The sequence below is a fragment of the Bactrocera neohumeralis genome, chromosome 3 (assembly GCF_024586455.1).
Source record: "Bactrocera neohumeralis isolate Rockhampton chromosome 3, APGP_CSIRO_Bneo_wtdbg2-racon-allhic-juicebox.fasta_v2, whole genome shotgun sequence".
NCBI classification, from domain to species: domain Eukaryota; kingdom Metazoa; phylum Arthropoda; class Insecta; order Diptera; family Tephritidae; genus Bactrocera; species Bactrocera neohumeralis.
The window spans coordinates 12490230-12508329 of record NC_065920.1 but is presented as its reverse complement, the minus strand read 5'-3'; the positions used below and the strand labels follow the sequence as shown (position 1 = coordinate 12508329).

Sequence of the window (18100 nt, the reverse complement as noted above, 5' to 3'; positions counted from 1 at the left end):
TTGTTTTTGTTATTATAATATTATATTAGAAATTTTTTTAATTTATTAAAACATAATTTTTTTAGTTTTTTATACTATTTTTCATAGTTTTTAAAATTAATTTTTATGATTATACTTTTTATTTTTTCTAAAATTTTTATAATATTTTTAATTGTATTTATTGTGTTTTTACATATTTGCTTTCGTAGTTGATTTTTAATTAAACAGCTCTCTTTCCTTCTGTTATTAGACTATCTAATGGACAAATTCAAGATTAACAAGTCACTCAAAATTTTCGAATTAGGAATTAAGCAAGAAAAATAGTGTTATTGGCTGAATATAAGTTCATGCAAAATTGTGTAAAAATAACCGCTAACAACAATCAAGTTAGGAATGCAAGTTTAAGGTAAGACATGCATAAATAATAATCTTTTTTGAATATTTAAACAATAATTAAACAAAACTAGCTTTAAGTGCTAAACAAAATATTTGCATACTGCATTGCCGCCATTATTGCAAATGTGGCATGCAACAAGAGCTTTTCACCAATCTTTCAAAACGACCAGCTGCCATCAAAACCTCCCCTTTGCTTGCTCCGACTTACGCTCATTGCGTTTTGAGGCGCATTTTGAGAGTTTCGAAATTGAAAAAGCTCAAATACTCGTCGCTTTGTCTCCCACAGCCATTTTCGTGCCGACTCAGTTGAGTAAAGGATATACGCGCGTGCGGTTGTTGCTGCCATTAATAGACGCTGCAGCGCTAAGTCAAAACTGTCAAAAAAAAGTGTGATTTTTTTTTGTAAATTGCCATTTTATAAAATTTACAGCAATTGTGCGCCTGCAAAAAAATATATGAATATACACCTTGTCTGCAAATGTTTAGTGCTGCGTTGTGTACAAAGCATGTGCGTGTATGTGAGTTGTGTGCATACTTATAGGCGTTGTATGAAATTCCTAAGCAACAATTAGACGAGTCGCACACAAGAAAAAAAAATGAATTGTGAATTCAATATCTACGCGTAAAACTACGAAAGCAGACATTTTGCAGCGAGTGCGCGACTTCGAAACGGCAGCGAAAAGCAAATGCAGAGAGCAAGTAAAAAATTGTGCCATACAAAATTTAATTAAATGAAGTATTAAGAGGTGTAATGCAAAACAGCTTGTGAGCGTAAGTGCGTGCGTACGTGTGTGTGTTTGTGTCCGCCTAATAATTCTCTATATGCGCGCAGACATGCTGCGGCGAGTGCTGCTGCTGCTTACCGCTTAGCACCTTAATCAAGTTAGTTAGTTGGCTTTGGCAGTCGTCGTGACTCGTACTACAGACGCTGCACAAACTTAAGAAGCCAAATGTTGCGCGTCTAACTTCGACGCGTACTACACACGTCTTAACCACGTCCTGAAGCCGTGCCGTGTACACAATTCGAAGTTAATGCGCTCATCCTTGGCGTTCATTCGAAATTGCGTGCTGTGCCGCGTGCCTTGTAAGTCGCGCGCTCGTTGTCGCTTCGTGCATGCCGTCCAGCAGCGACCGGTACACGTTTACCACCTCGACTGAGGACTTTCCGCTTCAACGCTGTTCTTGTCTATCGTTAATTCATTATTCGCGCTGTATGTGTTTGTATGTGTATGTATAGACGAAAGCATATAACACAGCGCGCGTGTGTCTTTTTAACTCCAGGCAAGCTTAAGCTTATGCTGTCTGTGTTGTGTTCGTACGCAAGTCCTTTTCACCACACTCGCGTTTCAACTCTCCATTCGCTAAAGCTTCAGACGGTCGTCTCTTATCGTTGGTTTTTTTGCAGCCAAAGTGAAGTTTGCTGACTGGCGTGTTGCCCACACACTCGCACACGCAAATACCAGTCTATAAAAATCTCTGTGCATACATACACACAAACATATGTGCCTGTGCTTTGTGGTTATGCGCGTAAAGCGCAAAGTCATACAACCGGATATAAGCGTGCGTATAACCGGCTTTATTGGCCTATCGGATGTGTGGTCTTGAGGAAGTGTAGAAGATGCATAATCCCCTCTGTGTATGAATCCAACTGTGTTTTGTTAACCGAAGTGCGGGAAATATCGTAAATAATTAAATTTCTGTGTGAATCCTAAAAGTATGCAATTGTTTTGCCACGAAAATACCCGAATACACACAAAAAGTTAGACGTTCACTGAAAATGTTTTCTTTTTTAAAGTATTCAATAATTAGTGTGTGAAATTAAATTCGTTTTTTTAATCTATACATACATACATATATACTGATAACTAATAATCAACAATTGTGTAAACATCTATATACTACCCGAAATATTAAGTTTCTTACTTCTATAAATGCACACAGAGCACATGGCGCAAGTGTGAGCTCGCATATGGTTGTCTGGTGTTTTTCTAAGCGCTTAAAAAACGAGAGGTAGGCTTTTTATATGTATGTACATACTATATGAGATTTTATGAAATATACCGAACATCGAATTTTTGAATTGGCACATTATGCCTGTTCGAATCTGCGATTGTTGTGTCTTAAAACGTCTAGAAATCGCATCTCTTCGTGTATATGTATGCAAAACAAATAAAATGTTTACTTCTGGCTGCACCGAAGCTATAAAACTCTTCACTAGTCCCTTTATTATAGCAATTATATGTTTATTTAAGTCTGAAAATGTAACCGGCCAATGATTTTAAAGCAACGGCAACTTTTTCTAATTCGTTGTAGCCACGTTGAATGATATGAATATCTTTAATGTCGAATTAAGGTTACTTTAGAAAGAAAACGGATTATATGAAGTTAATTGCTCGGTTTATATGGCAGCTATATGTTATAGTGATGCGATCTGAATAATGTTTTCGAAAATTGTAGCGTTCATGCCGTAATTTATGAAGATGTTTTGTCAATTTTCCCTACAAGAACTTACTTTTGTATGGCAGATACATATACATATGTATGTTATAGTTGTTCGATCTGAATAATTTTTCCAAAGATTACACCATTACCTTAAACAATGATCCAAACGAAAACCAGTTAGAGCATCTGCTTGAAGGAAAAAGCTTTCCAAACAAGAACTTGATTTTCATCCTTCATTTGGTTTGTCAACTATATCCTATCGGCTGATCCGACAAATAAGTAGCTTTTTGAAGTGCAAAGAACGTGTTGAAAATACCAGATCGATGTCTCAAAAGCTTGGGGAATAGGTCGTATATAGTATATGTATACAGCCGAACATACAGACATATATGGTTAAATCGAACTAGCACCTCCCGTTGATCATTTATATACATATTGGGTAGTCGAAAAAGTCTTTTCGTATTACTAATCAAACTTCAACTTATTTTTTTTTATTTATAATGAACTTAAATGAACCAAATATGCACCTTCTTGGTCGATCACTTTTTGCCATTTTTCCGCTACAGACATTATTCCATCAGTGTAAAACTTTTCTGGTTTCTGGCAGATAGCGAATTCCTTCATTATTTTCACACATTTTTGAACAGTTATAACTTTTTTTTAACTTCCTCGAGTTGATTTATTTTTTGGTTAAATGAAGCCTAAAATCTCACCTTTCCAACACTATATGGTATGACACAATTGGTAGCATTGGAAATATACGACTGCAACGACATCTATTGACAAAATACGAAAAGACTTTTTCGACTATCCAATAAATGGTCTTAGGTGCTTTCTGGTTGTTAAAAACTTCATAACAAACTTAATATACCTTGATCAGGGTATGTTTTGTTTGCCTAAAATACGAGGCTTGTTCAAAAAATATTGCGAATTTTATATTTCTAAAGAGAGTTTATTTATTTATTCATGAAAATCTACTTGGTCCCCTTCGAAGTAATCCACGTCCTATAAAACTTACTTATATCAACGCTCTTTCCGGCCTCAAAACAGGTGAAATTGTATTTTTTCGGTATAGCCTTGAGGTCCTATTTTGTTCCGGCTTATATCTACTCAATCTTGTCAAAAGGGCGTCCTCGAATAGGCCTCATAAGTTTGCTGAATAGCTAGAAGTCACACGGAACCAAATCAGGCGAATATGGAGGTTGCTGAACGATACAGGTCGGTTTATTTTTTTAAGTGGCGAAGAACCAAAGAAGTATGACATGGTGTTTTTAAGCAATTTTATCATCAATCGAGACTTGACGTGTTTGGGACGCAAAACATTATTCTAAATGGTTTACGCCAAGTTATATGCCAACATTAAAATTTTAGACGTTGCCCTTGGTGGGAGAGCTTGATGGTCGTCCAGAGCACGGTTCGTCTTTAACTTGTTTTCGGCCCACTTTGAACTCAGTACCACTTAGAAACATTTTTTGTGCCATAGTTTCTTCGTCAAAAGGCTTTCCGCACAATAATATTCTTTTCGAAAAAAAAATTTGAATCTTGTTTCCCAAATTGAAATTGTTGCTCCGTTTCAGTCGATGGAAGAGATTCGATTAGATTAAATTAGATAAGTAAATGAGTATTGCACCGCGGCCTAAGGTCTATTGGGCCCTCTCCTAAGTCACAACGTCTCAACTAGCCCCAGCGAATTGATAAATTCCAATATACTGATAGGTGCTATTGAGGCGAAGTGATCCCTATTTGGAAACATGGATCCAAAGGCCTTTATCCTGCGCCTACAGACTGTTGTGCAGTCAATTAGCAGGTGTTCTAGTGTTTCAGACTTCAAGTCGCAGAACCAGAGATTCGCACAAGAAGCTAGGCCCATGTTATATACTTAAGTGCTTCCTGAGCTTACAATGGCCAGTGTAGAAGGCGACAAGTATCCTGTATTTGTCCCTTGGGAGGTTCATTACATATTTAGACCTTTTAAGGTCGTAACTACCCATTAGCAAATTGGTATGGCGCATGCCTAGGAGTTGTTGCCAATGCTTCTTCCTACCCACTGCTTCATCTTATGGTGAGGGGACCAACCGCAATGTAAGGTTCCTGTTTTACCATGTTGCTGGATGCTGCGAAGCGGGCAAGCTCATTCCCGGCAATACCTTTGTGACCTGGCACCCAAATAAGGTGCACTTAGTTACGATCTGATGGACTATTCAGTCATTCTGTACCAATAGCGATTTGATCTTGTACGCAGAGATCGCTTTGAGTGCCACTTGACTTGACGCTACGTTCGTTGCGATAGTTTCGTGTGAGGTTTAACTCTACCCACCGATTTATAGCAATGGAATATGCTCGGAAAACTATCTATAGGTATTGAGAGTTTTGCGCCAAAGAAGGGATAAAACTAAATTTGCTGAAAGAGCTGAAGACCATCCCAAAAAGTGCTTACAAAAAGTGTTTGGAGGACTGGAAAAATCTCATAAGTGTATTACATATGGTAGGTGTTATTATACACAGTCTTTCCAACCAATAAAAAATTGTACTTGCCTTCCTGAGACTATTTGTACAAACCTCGTAGTTTTGATAATAAATAAGGACCATTTTAACATTTCCACCTTTTAGCTCAAGTTCAATCAGTGTTAAATCTATGCGTCTCTGAAGCTTAAGCTTTCTACAAATTTCTAACCTCTTCTTAATTACAAAAAAGCTTTCTTGTGTGCTTGGTCTGATGCTATGTGTGAGCATATATTTGCGATCTCCCTCACTTACAGGCTTTTGATTGCGAAATTGCTGGGTGTTGATTTGTCTCTTCTTGCCGCTTTGTGGCGCTTTAATGTGCCGCAAATAGTTGACGAGTTTTTCGTGTTGGTATTTATTGGAATTTTATGGTTATTTCCATTTTTCAATATACTGCTTTATAACGCCGTTCAAATATACATACATAAACACATAGAAAGTGGGGCTTATAAATATTTGTAGTTACCATGTATGTATATGTGTCTGCGAGCGAATGAGAGAGTTTTTGTTGTTGAATGTGAAAATGAAGTGGGGATAAAGAAGCGAACAGCAAAAGTTCAGTAAAGCAATTATTGTACTGAGTCATGACGGAATGATTTATGGTCGCATAGGCATTTTTATAGCTTTTCAACGTCCAGTGGAGCGGGTCAACATATGCGTGGGCGTAAAGTTTTAATTGAAATTACTAGGACAACTTACTAGATGTCATATATAGTTTGTATATAAATATATGTAATAATACATATGTGTTTCGCCTCAACCGGTATTTATACTGGGTACGTACGCCGATGACATCGATATTATTGCACATAACAACCGCGCAGTTAGTTCTGCTTTCTCCAGTTTGGACAAAAAAGCGAAGCAAATGGGTCTGGTAGTGAACGAGGTCAAGCCGAAATATCTGCTGTTATTAAACAAACAGTCGTCGCACTCGCTACTTGCCTCCCATATCATTGTTACAGTCATAACTTTGAAGTCGTAGATAATTTCGTCCATCTTGGAACCAGTATCAACACCAACAACAATGTCAGCCCTGAAATCCAACACAGAATAACTCTTGCCAACAAGTGCTTCTTCGGATTGAATACGCAATTGAGAAGTAAAATCCTCTCTCGACGAACAAACACCAAATTCTACAACTAACTTAACATCCCCGTTCTGCTATATGGTGCAGAGGCATGGACGATGATAACATCTGATGAGTCGGCGTTACGAGAGAAAGGTTCTGCGGAAGATTTATGGTCTTTTGCCGTCTGGGGGAGAGTCCGCCAACTTCATTGATAGCCATTTCCAATCTAGGTTTAAGTAGTCTTTCATAGAGCTTTCCCGCTGTGTCTAACATGCATAGTGACAAGCTGGGACCCTCTTTTCGCTTGATTAGGACAAGTCGTTGTTTCTTCTAAATTTTAGAAAATATTCCAGCTTCGAGGCGGGCGTTGCACATGTTTAAGATTACTGTGGTTCGTTCTACGGCGACTGTTTTGAGTATTTCTGCTGAGATGCTTTCCGAGACAAGCTATTTGTTTTGAGCTTGCTAGCGGCCAGTTGCAGGTCTTCAAGGGTGAACTGGGGAATTTCCGAAAGTCTTATATCCTGTTCTGGTTCACTGATTATTTTTTCGTGCCTGGGAAAGCGTGCATTAACGATGCCATCCATTTTGGCAGCGCTTAAGTCAGGTGGCTTGCTGCGAGCTTCGAATTTCCTCATAACTATTTTGTTCCCGACTTCCCAGGTATTTTTTTAACATCCTCGCGTAGTCGCTCCCATTTTTCTTTTTTGCTTGCCTCGATGGCATGTTTAAGGTCCTCTTTCGCCGCTTGATATTGCTCGACTTCTTCGGGTGCTGCTTCTCTTCGCCTAGATCTAGTGTATGATCTGCGAAAACGAAGACATGTGAGTCTAAATTGGGACGATATTTTCTGTCCACCAGTAAACTGCTGCTTAATTTTTTCTGTCTGAAGTCTTGGGGCAATAATTTGTGGCAGGTTCGCGTTATACCAAGCATTGTGGCCTCTGTAATTTTCCTAACAGTTTTTTGAGAGCTACTAAGCGGGGTCTGCTCGCCTATTTCCGAAAGTAATTTCGTAGTGTTTAATTTAGAAACGCTCCATTTTCGTGTTCCTTTATTTTCTGTGTGGAGTTTTTTCCGTTGCCGGTCATGACTGATATATACTGATGATCGCTGTCAATGTAGTACTCTAGAACTCTCCATCTCTTTATTGAGCCTGCCATGCGTTCTGATGCTAAGGTAATGTCTGGTGTAGCTTCGTCGCAACCCGGTCTTCTAAAAGTAAATAGTTGCGCCCCCTATAGAGCACTATTAAAACAAGCCGCGCAATCATTTCTAGAAAGCGCTTTCCTCTGGAATCCGCGTTTGGCATGCCCTACTCTTATGGTTTTCGAATTTACGTCTCCGGCGATTATAATTTGACCTTCTATAGTCATGGGTGTTGCCGATCTTTTCTTGAAATTCTTGTTTGAAGTGGGTTGTCGTCAAGTACCACCTAATTATTGTGAAAAGGTCGTATATGGTCCATACGAAACCGTTGCTTTTTCCTTTACCTATAATGACAGAGTTACTTACAGATTCCGCTCTCTTTTTCTCCATCACCATATGGGAGAATATTGTTTTATTGTGATAATTCCTATATACTGTACATTTTGCGGAGCCCGGGATATGGTCGACTTTTTCGTGTTTCCGCTCTGCCTAAAAGATTATGGTAGTTATATGGTATAAGGGGTAGTTGAATGTGAACGAATGTACTTGAATGAGGCGTTCAAAATTTAAAATTGTAAATTTTTGTTGTATGATGAAGATATTCATATGCATACTATACATATGTACATATATAATACATACGTAAAATATTTCTGCACATAAATGAAAACTTGTTGCTACGTACATTTGTATGCATATTCATCTTTTACCATGACTATTTTGCACAGACTAAGCAATGTTTGTGGACGTCGTCGCTTAAATATGCAAATATTTCAAATTCATATAAGAATGTATGTGTCTTCTCGTACATGCAAATGAGTCGTGCATAAAATGTTTAGGTGCAGCGTGTGGACAAAGTGAAAATTTTTTGGTGGTTTGGCTGAATATGTGAGTATCCACGTATTAAACAACACTTTTTTCAATCCTTGAGGAATTTAAAAAGTCCCAAGTTGACTTGGGTAGTCGAAAAAGTCTTTTCGTATTGCAAATCAAACTTCAACTTATTTTTTTTATATTTATACTAATAAATAAATAAACAAATATGTACCATTTTGGTCAACCACTTTTCGCCATTTTTCCGCTAGAGACATTATTCCATCAGTGTAAAACATTCATCCGTGTAAATCGAAATTTCCAGAACGGAAACGAGCGAACCATTGTTGTGCTAAATGAACCTCCTTTTTTGTACAAAAATTTCAAAATATAGCGAATTTCTTCACTATTTTTACTCATTTTTGAACAGCTGTAACTTTTTTCCAACTGTCCCGAATTTAATTTTTTTTGGTTGGTTAAGTGAAGCTTAAATCTCACTGACTCTTTTTTAGTGTCTGGGAAAGAGTGCATTAACGATGCCATCCATTTGGATTAAATCTCAGCTTTCCAACATTATATGGTAAGACACAATGTGATTGGTAGCACTGGAGATGTACGACTGCAACGACATCTATTGACGAAATACGAAAAAACTTTTTCGACTACACAATATATACTTTATTGCACGAAGAGTGTGAAAACTTGATCATTATCATGCATTTTCATGCCAAGGTTGGTTAGGCCTTAGGCAGAAGGATACATGTCTTGCCTTATCTCCTCCACAATGATTTAATTTTTCAATTGACTTTAAAACAGGATACTTCAGTTTAGGTCTAGTAGACATATGTGCATAAATACATATTTAAATATATATCAGTAAATTATGAGTCTGAAATTTTCAAGTGATACCTTTATGCTACACATGCAAACTAATAAACCTTAGACCTTCACTAAGAAACATGTGTAGCAACATTCTCACGCGTTTAATCTCAGTTCTTCATGTTGCACTCGATTTTTTTTTTGCGAGTTTGCCTTACATGCGTAATTTTATTATTATTATAACGTGTGTGTCTCATATACACACACATTGTGTTTGTGATTTTCCTTTGATACTCATATTTGCGAATATACTTAGTTTCACTTTCCTGTGGTAGTCTACATTCCTGTGTAGCAGAAGCGTGACTGCCGCGTACCGTGTCGGATATAAAAACACAACTGCATATACACATATACACAGATTATTGCCAACATACACACAACAGTACATATGTACATGTGCAAGGAAATTATTACAATATTTGCCGTGATTCAGTGCGTCTGGCAAAGACTTCCCATTAACTTGGCCTCATATGCATACATATGTACATTTGTATATAAATATATGTAAATGGCATGTTGACGCAGGTGAGATAACCGTTTCATAATGCTAATATGACTGAATCTAGGTTGTAACCCGTATTTGCGTATTTATTTTATTTTGTTTTTTTCTTTATTTTTTACTTGGCTCCACTCATTTTTATGTGTGTTTGCGTGTGCCCTTTGCTAAGCGGTTGTCCATTCAAGTGTTTGATCAGTTTTATTACAATCCTTTTACCAATATTATTGCTCAAAGTAATTTATACCGTTCTATCCTAAGAGTGTACGTGTTCAAGTTATGTACATATGTGGTCCATATACGATTAGTGCTTTATTGCAAATTGGATTTCAAAATTTGATTTGATTTAGTCAGATTTTTTTGCTTATCTATATTGAGACAAAAAAGTACCCGGAAATTGTAAATAAAACGCATTTTTTCGCCTTCAAAGTAATCCTCACCGGATGTAATACACTTATGCCAACGATTTTTCCAGTCTTCGAAACGCTTTTCACAACCCCTTTTTGGGACGGCCACTTTTCATAACGGCAATTTCAGTTTGGGAACAAGGAAATATTTAAAGGAGCCAAATATGGTGAATAAAGTGGTTGATTGATGGTATATTGCGTTTTTGGTTTATATGCGATCACAATCGTGGCTCGATGTTATGGTGCATTATCATCGTGTAAAATCCATGAATTGTTCTGCCACAGTTTCGGCCGTTTTCAACGGATGTTCTCACGCAAACGACTAAAAAAAACCGAAAAAACATTGAGCATCACCTTGATTTTTGAGCGGCTTTCCTGTAGATTTTTTGGTTTCGGCTTGTTTTTTTCTCTATTCTAATGATTGTTCATTTGTTTGCATGCCAAGCTTATAAACTTACTATATGTCTCATCGGCAGTTATAATGCTCTCCATGAATGTGGAATCGAAGTTCAGAAGATCAACCATGTCAAAACAGAGCTGTTTACGGTTCTCTTTTTGAAAAAAAAAATCATTTTTATTTGGACGAGTAGAGCAAGAACACGTCTCATACCCCAAAATATCCACCAAAATCATTCGAACGGACTCGCGAGAGATGTCGAGCTTTCTTGCCATCTCTCTAACACTTGCTTGACGATTTTCAAGCACCATATCCTTCACTTTTTTTATATTTTCATCATTTGAAGAAGTTGAAGTTCGTCCTGAACGAGGGCTGACTTCAACGATCTCTCGACCGTATTAGATGGCTTTGTAGCACTCGGAGGCTTGTGTTTTTGAATCACCGTGAGCTTTTTCCAACAGTCGCAACGATTTCGCACACGAAATTTGAATAGAAATACCAAATTTGAAATCTTAGTTCGATATTTTTATCCATTGTAAAAATCGCAGCGCACTACTGAAGTGTATCGACTTAAGAACCTGCTGTTAATAAACTGATTGACAGATCGCGCTCATATTTGGCATAGTAATTAAGGACAGTTCTTAGCAAAATAATTTTTTTTTAAATATCGTTTAACTAGGGAATTCAAATTACAATTTCGGCGATGTTTGTAACACCCAAAAGGAAACGTCAGAGACCCAATAGTGAATACAAATAATCAGTGAAATCAGCTGTGCCAATTTATCCCGTTTTTCTTAAAACATTATTTATTAAAATCGAGCGACGATCTGTTAGAAAATGTCCACTTGAAAGTTAACTGTAACTTTATAGGAATATTATATAGTAAACTACGATTGATGACTGTTATAAACAATTTATCGCTAAATTTTACATGTGAAAGTTTGTCGTAAACCAAAAAACGTAGCTACTTACTAACAAGTCTTATGTAGGCACGTATCCCTTATTATTTCATTTGAGTTAGCCTGTTGTTCTAGAATCACCGTCGCCAGTAGAGATCGTCTTGAAAAATATAAGTCTGAATATTAATTAATAAAAAACATTTGAATTCCTTAGAATTCTTGTTTTTTTTAATGAAATGATATCACTCTTATTGGAAAACTCTGTAGAAAAACTCAGATAATCTCTCCGCCAGTGTTTTGTGATTGCGGTGATGCCGTTGCACATTATATTTTCTAAATTACTTAGATTGGTATGAAGAAAGCAACTATTTTCTATGAATTTCAGCTGGATCTTTAATCCAGAACAGCTGATTGAAGAATTCTCAATTTATAAGAGTAGAATCTCTATAATATCTGCAAACAAATTAAAAAAATACATAAAACCTCTTATAAAACAGCAATGACATCAAGTAAAATGTGTAAATATTTGCATTTCCATTAAATTATTAATGGAATAAAGCTAAATAAACAATACTCGTGTAAACGCGTACACAAACAGAATATACCCACACACATACAAACTCATGTGTGGATGCACGATGAAAATTAAATTCCGCAGAAAATCGATTTGCGAGCAAAATAGACAGCACAGCGTGGCCACATAACTTCAATTTCGCTCCTATGAACCGTTATATACGCTGTGTACTCATATGGATCAGCGGGTGAGCTCATCTCAGCTGTCTGCTCAGTCAGTCAGTCCGTTATGCGCACGCATTAGATGAAAAGCTTTGTCTGGGTGTGTGTGTAAGGCGGAAAATTTCAATAGACGAAAATATTATCGACGAGAATTTCCCCACTGAAGCTGTTGCTTCACTGGTGGCGCGCTGTGTGAGACACTTATTGTGGCACGCTCTTGCCCTGTCTTTGTTTAAGACTTAGACGGCGAGGAAAAATGTGTCAGCGCGTTTAGCTTATAGATTTTCTTAGAACTTTCCGTTTCCTTCAAACTTATTTTTTGTTCTTTATTTTGTGCCTCCAAACCCCAACTACAACATTTTCCATGTGAATGCGCATTAATGAGCTACAAATTGTGTGTGGAAGTCTAAGCGTGTTGGTGTGTGTGTGTTTGTGCGAGTGGACAAAAACCAGCGTGCGATTGTTTGAGCTCTTGGTATTAGTCTTCTTATTATTGTTGTTGCTTATTCAGTTAAATATTCTTTATTGACTTTGGTGGATAATTTGGGAGCTCCAATGTCGCCGCGTTTCGCATACTCGCTTTGAAGATGAGCATAGAATTATCGGCAATAGCAGTCGCTGCAGGATACCTAATCTTTATTATTATCATTTGCTCAGTTTGAATGGAATTTGCCGAAAATAGTATTAGCTATAGAAGAATACATACTTATGTACAAACGTATCCCGATATTATTATTTATATACATAAGCATGTGCGTATTTATCAGTAATATCTCAACCAAAAGAAGTTGGAGTTGGACTATAGTCTGTCTAGCTCTCAGACTCCGAATTAGAGCGTCTGAGTATCCAGTGTTGACTATTTACTCAAAATATCGGTCCTCTTCTTCTTCTTTACTGCCATAGACACCGCTTACGCGATTATAGCCGAGTTAACAACAGCGCGCCAGTCGTTTCTTCTTTTCGCAACGTGGCACCAATTGGACATTCCAAGCGAAGCCAAGTTCTTCTTCACCTGGTTTTTCCAATGGAGTGGATATCTTCCTCTTCCTTTGCTTCCCCGGTGTGTATTGCGTCGAATAATTTCAGAGCTGTACTGTTTTCGTCCATACGTACAAAGTGACCTAGCCAGGGCAGCCACTGTCTTTCACTGTCACTGTCAAAGAACCATACATCTTTCGCAGAACTTTTCTCTCGAAAACTCCTAAGGCCGAATCATCAGATGTTGTCATCAATTTACACAGCCGCATTAATTTTGCAGGGATACCAAATTCAGTCATAGCGGCATAAAAACAGCTCTTTTTCGTGCTTGATATCGACGAAAAGGTGGTGTGTCGATTCTCTTGATTTGATTTTCCAGGCCTAAAGCCGCACTGATAAGGTCCAATCAGTTTGTTGACGGCCGGTTTTAATCTTCCACACAGTACGCTCGATAGAACCTTAAATGCGATATTGGCGCAGATTGTGGTGTTTCCCTTTTTGTGGATTGGGCAGAGCACACTTAAATTATAATCGTCGGATATGCTTTTGTCCGACTATATTCAACAAAGAAGCTGATGCATGCTTCGTATTTGAATAGCTACGTCGGCAACCCATCGGCACTGTCCGCTTTGTTGTTCTTCAGACGCTTTCTCGTTATCATATAAATATGTATTTAAAATAATGGTTTCTTTTGTTGTAGTTGTAGTGACAGAAAACATTGAAGTAATTACAAGAAATGGTGCCGTGTTGTTGACAGATCCGACTGTCTGCTAAACGATCTGATTTCTGTCTTTCTGGTTGTTTCTATTGGATTCGATTCAATTTCCCCCATTCTTGTCAGTACACTTAGATGCTGGTAGATAGTTATATATAAGCACTGCGCTTAATGCTTGACTTAGTAAGCACTAGATATCAATAGTTGACTGGGAAATCAATGAGTATTTAGAACATATAAAAACACCATTAAATTCGATGTCCGACAAGATGGAGTCAACGCAATCTTACTCCGCACAGCTTGCGGCTTTGGCTATTATCGCCAACATCGTCTTCATTCACACCACCAACTGTCAGCAACTAAAAGGCAACAAAAAACATATTAACGCCCGACAATGCTGTGAATTCAATTTTACTTCTTATTTCAATATTTGGGGGTTTTTACTATTATTTTACTGCTTTATTATACTGGCGGTGAGTGATTCACTGCGCGCAAGTACAAGAAAACGAAAAAGAAATGTCGAGGAAACATAAGAAACACAGCAACACTTGACGACGCCAACGCTTTTTAACCAAATCCCGATTGCAGCTGAAATAGACACGTTCCAATGACTAGCATTACGAGCATTACACTGCTGCAATCCAGCAAGAAATGTAACAAATAATGTTAAGTACTTGAAACAATAAAAATAACAAATGAAAGAGGGAACGTAAAACGAGCTCACACATTATATAGGGTGTTTTTTTAGACATGTGGTTTTCAGGAAAAAATTAAACGCATATAATTTAATGTTATGAAGAAGAATTTATCGTTATTATGAAGATAAGGGTTTGCCATTTTGATTTAAAAATGATTCCGGGCAAGTAACTGCCGCGGCTGGCTCGAATAAATCCAACTTAGGATGTCAATTTTAAACAAATCTTTTGCAGTCTTCGGGGCCGTGAGTAGGCTATAACGCGTTTAATATTCTCCTCATTAGCGTCAATCGCATCAGGCATATCGGCGTAGGCAATCGGCTTCACATAACTCCACCAAAAACAGTCCAGCGGGTTTGAAGGCAACGCCAAAGACACACGACACGAGAACTCACTCACGCTCACTAAAAGTTTTTTTCAATAAATTGATTGTTTCGTTGATTCGAAGTTCGTCGACATCAACATCCACTAATCCAGGCACGAAAAAGTCATTAATCACGTTTCTATAGCTTTCTCAAATTATTTTAACATTATGGCCGGTTACATTTATGACCAAACAGTGACTTTTGGAGGACGTAACGCCATCTTAACAATGGCTTGTAGCTTAACATTACTCACAATGTGGAATTTTTTTTTATTAACGTACGAATTCAACCGAAAGAATGCTTTATTGCTAAATACAATTTTCTTGTGAAAATCGGAATTGGTGGCCATATTGCTTTGGACCCATTCAACGAACGTGTGACGCGCTTGATAGTGGTTCGTCGTCAGTTCTTCTACGAGTTGGTTTTTGTAAACTCGCAAACTTAGATCTTTCCGCAAAATTTTCCCTAATTTAGATGGACACAGTTCCAATAAGTGATGTTGGATCGACTCATTCGGGTCTTCTTCTTACTTTACTCCACTGTAGCAAAATCGTCTCCGATGCGCTTTGTACGGCGTCTCTGTGTATGTGCATTATCTACTAGAGTAAAAGTGGAACTGAATCCGATCCATGACTGATCGAATTATCGACTCTGCTTTGCGATTGTGTTGACTTCAATCGCTTAAGATTTGTGGCACTGTCGGGACACTACTTCATAATGAATTAGTACGAAATCAAGCATTATGTTATTCATACATTAATCTTTCTGACATATGTAAATAATGTCAAAATAGTTTTACCAACAAATACGTAAAGAATAGTTTTTTTAAAGGCAGGAGACGTCTTTTAATCCCTAACAAAAGAATGCTAAAGGCGTCTAATAGTAAGTTAGGATTATCCCATCAACAAAAATGTCTTATATTTTAAAAGTAAAGAAAGTACACAATGAATGAGGAGCGAGATCTGAGAGAGCAAGAGAAAATCAACAAGAAAGTAGCTCTGTTGAAAGTTGTTGGAGTCCGCTTCGGTAGTTAGTACTACAGAGGCACGTCAAACATTTTTCTGTTTGAAAACTTAAAGACATGACTAGAAAATTGTTGGTTTCAAGTAAATAAGCTAAATTTTCCTGGATCAAGAATTATACTATATTTTTCTGACTTTTCTTGATGTTGACAATTGACTATCTTGGAATAGCAATTTTAAGAAAAACTAATTTTTTGGATGAAAAGTATTATAACCATATTTGGAGTTTTTTTTGGACTTCTACAACCACATTTACACAATCGTATCTCCGCAGCTGAGCCAAGGTTGCTTAGATAGGTAGAGTGGATGTCTGACGATAGGCCTTTAGGAGACCCATTGTGAACAAGGTTACTTAAAGGTCACCTTAAAAATATGCACAAAAAACTTCACTAATTGCGATTTCAGCAAAGTAACGCTTGTAAATGTTGAGTAAGTAATTATATCTGCTATCTATCCAGCATATGAATCTACCTTTATAGCAACTACTGCCTTTTGAAATAATTGTTGCATGCCATTGCGTATGAGTAACATTTCAAGTTGGTATAAAAGAGATAAATTTATTTTGGTCTTATAACGGGCGGGCAAATGCGAATAATTCACGCTTGAAGAGACAAAAATAAAGACAGATTATACAGAAGGCAATAAACTTGTACTCGATATTTAAATACATGAGAATATACATAAATAATATATAACTTTTTTTACCATCTATATTTTATATTTGCCTGCTTTCATAGCAATAATTCAACCGCCATATCATCATATCATAATAAGAAAGAATCCTTAACTCTCACGGGAAACCTTTCACATACATAAATTTTCTTTATTTGCTTGTGGCGGGCATCATCGTGTAGACTTTGCTTCTGCTCGTGTTTATAACCTGATGTTACGCTCTGTTGCCCTCTTCAAACTGTCAAAATTTTAATGAAACACATACAAACATGCAATAAATGCACAGAATGTGAAATTTTGTTAGGTAATGTTGAGTAACAGTATGAAACCTTTTGTGGCTACCAAATAATTCATATTAGATTACTTCAAGCAGAAGGTTTCTTTGAAAACGAATCGATATTTTTGCGATTTTTATTTTTGGCAATTTCTGTGTACTGAAGCAAATTAACCGTTATGGATGATTTAAATAGATGTTTTTGCTGCATACCTGTGTGTATTGACAGCTGTAATTGGGATATACTATACTAAAGTATATACATAAGTATGATATATAAGAAATATAGGCAAATGAAGAAATTATTTTTTTGTGCATAAATAAATCTCAAGAACATAAAAATTGTTTATATATGACTACACAGGATATATTATATTTGGTTGGTGACCATATAAAGTATATATATATGATCAGAATCACGATCTGAGTTGATTTAGTCATATCTGGCTGTCGGTCCGTCTGTATCAACGCGAACTAGTCTCTCAGTTATTGAAATATCGATCTGAAATTCTGTAAAAGACCTTTCCTTCCCAAGCTGCTGCTCATTTGTGAAAACCACCGCAATCGGAACACTATCACATATAGCTGCCATACAAACTGGCAGCTAAAAATAAGTTTTTGTATGGATTTTTTTTTTATTTGCCACGATATCTTCATGAAACTTGACGTATATTATTTTCCAAGACAACTGTACAATTTCCGAACATATTGTTCAGATTGCACCAACAGAGCATGTAGCTGCTATACAAACTGAACGATCAAAAATAAGGCTTTTTTATGGAAACCTTCGTTTTTTGGAAAGACTGTAGCTTCATTGCAATCGAAGTCAACGTTGTTTATTATTTTTTCGTTATTTGGAAGACAATTACTCAATTCTGCCTTTCATGACAACTTTCAATAATTTTGTTATAGAAAGTCCCAAGTCGTCTCCAACTCAAGTCATCACACAATGAAACCATTGCAATCGAAATTAAGATCACTTTTCACAGTTATATATATACATAATTTTACTCCTCCACACAGCCTTCCACAGTGACTTCGATGGCGTCTTAACCCATCTGCCTTTGGCATTTTAATGCGTTTTAAAACGCTTCATTTTCACATTTCTCAATTGGCGTACGCCCACTCACTTATATAGTTGCCACTCTTGAGCGTTTACACAGTGAACGCATTAAAGTGAAGCATGCCAAGTACTTTATATATGTATGTATTT

The 18100-nt window shown here is 37.0% G+C and overlaps 1 protein-coding gene across 5 annotated transcripts in view; it reads left to right on the top strand.

Moving 5' to 3' along the window:
• Window positions 1-223: 223 nt before the first annotated feature.
• LOC126752260 (uncharacterized) overlaps window positions 224-18100 on the top strand; it is a 106370-nt gene continuing 88493 nt past the window's right edge. For 2 of the 5 annotated variants that reach the window (XM_050462953.1, XM_050462952.1), the window contains exon 1: window positions 674-2385. The gene's annotated coding sequence lies outside the window, so the exon portion shown is untranslated. Of the gene's footprint in view, window positions 386-673; window positions 2386-18100 lie in introns of those variants that run through there. The other 3 variants (XM_050462950.1, XM_050462951.1, XM_050462954.1) reach the window with 3 other exon arrangements.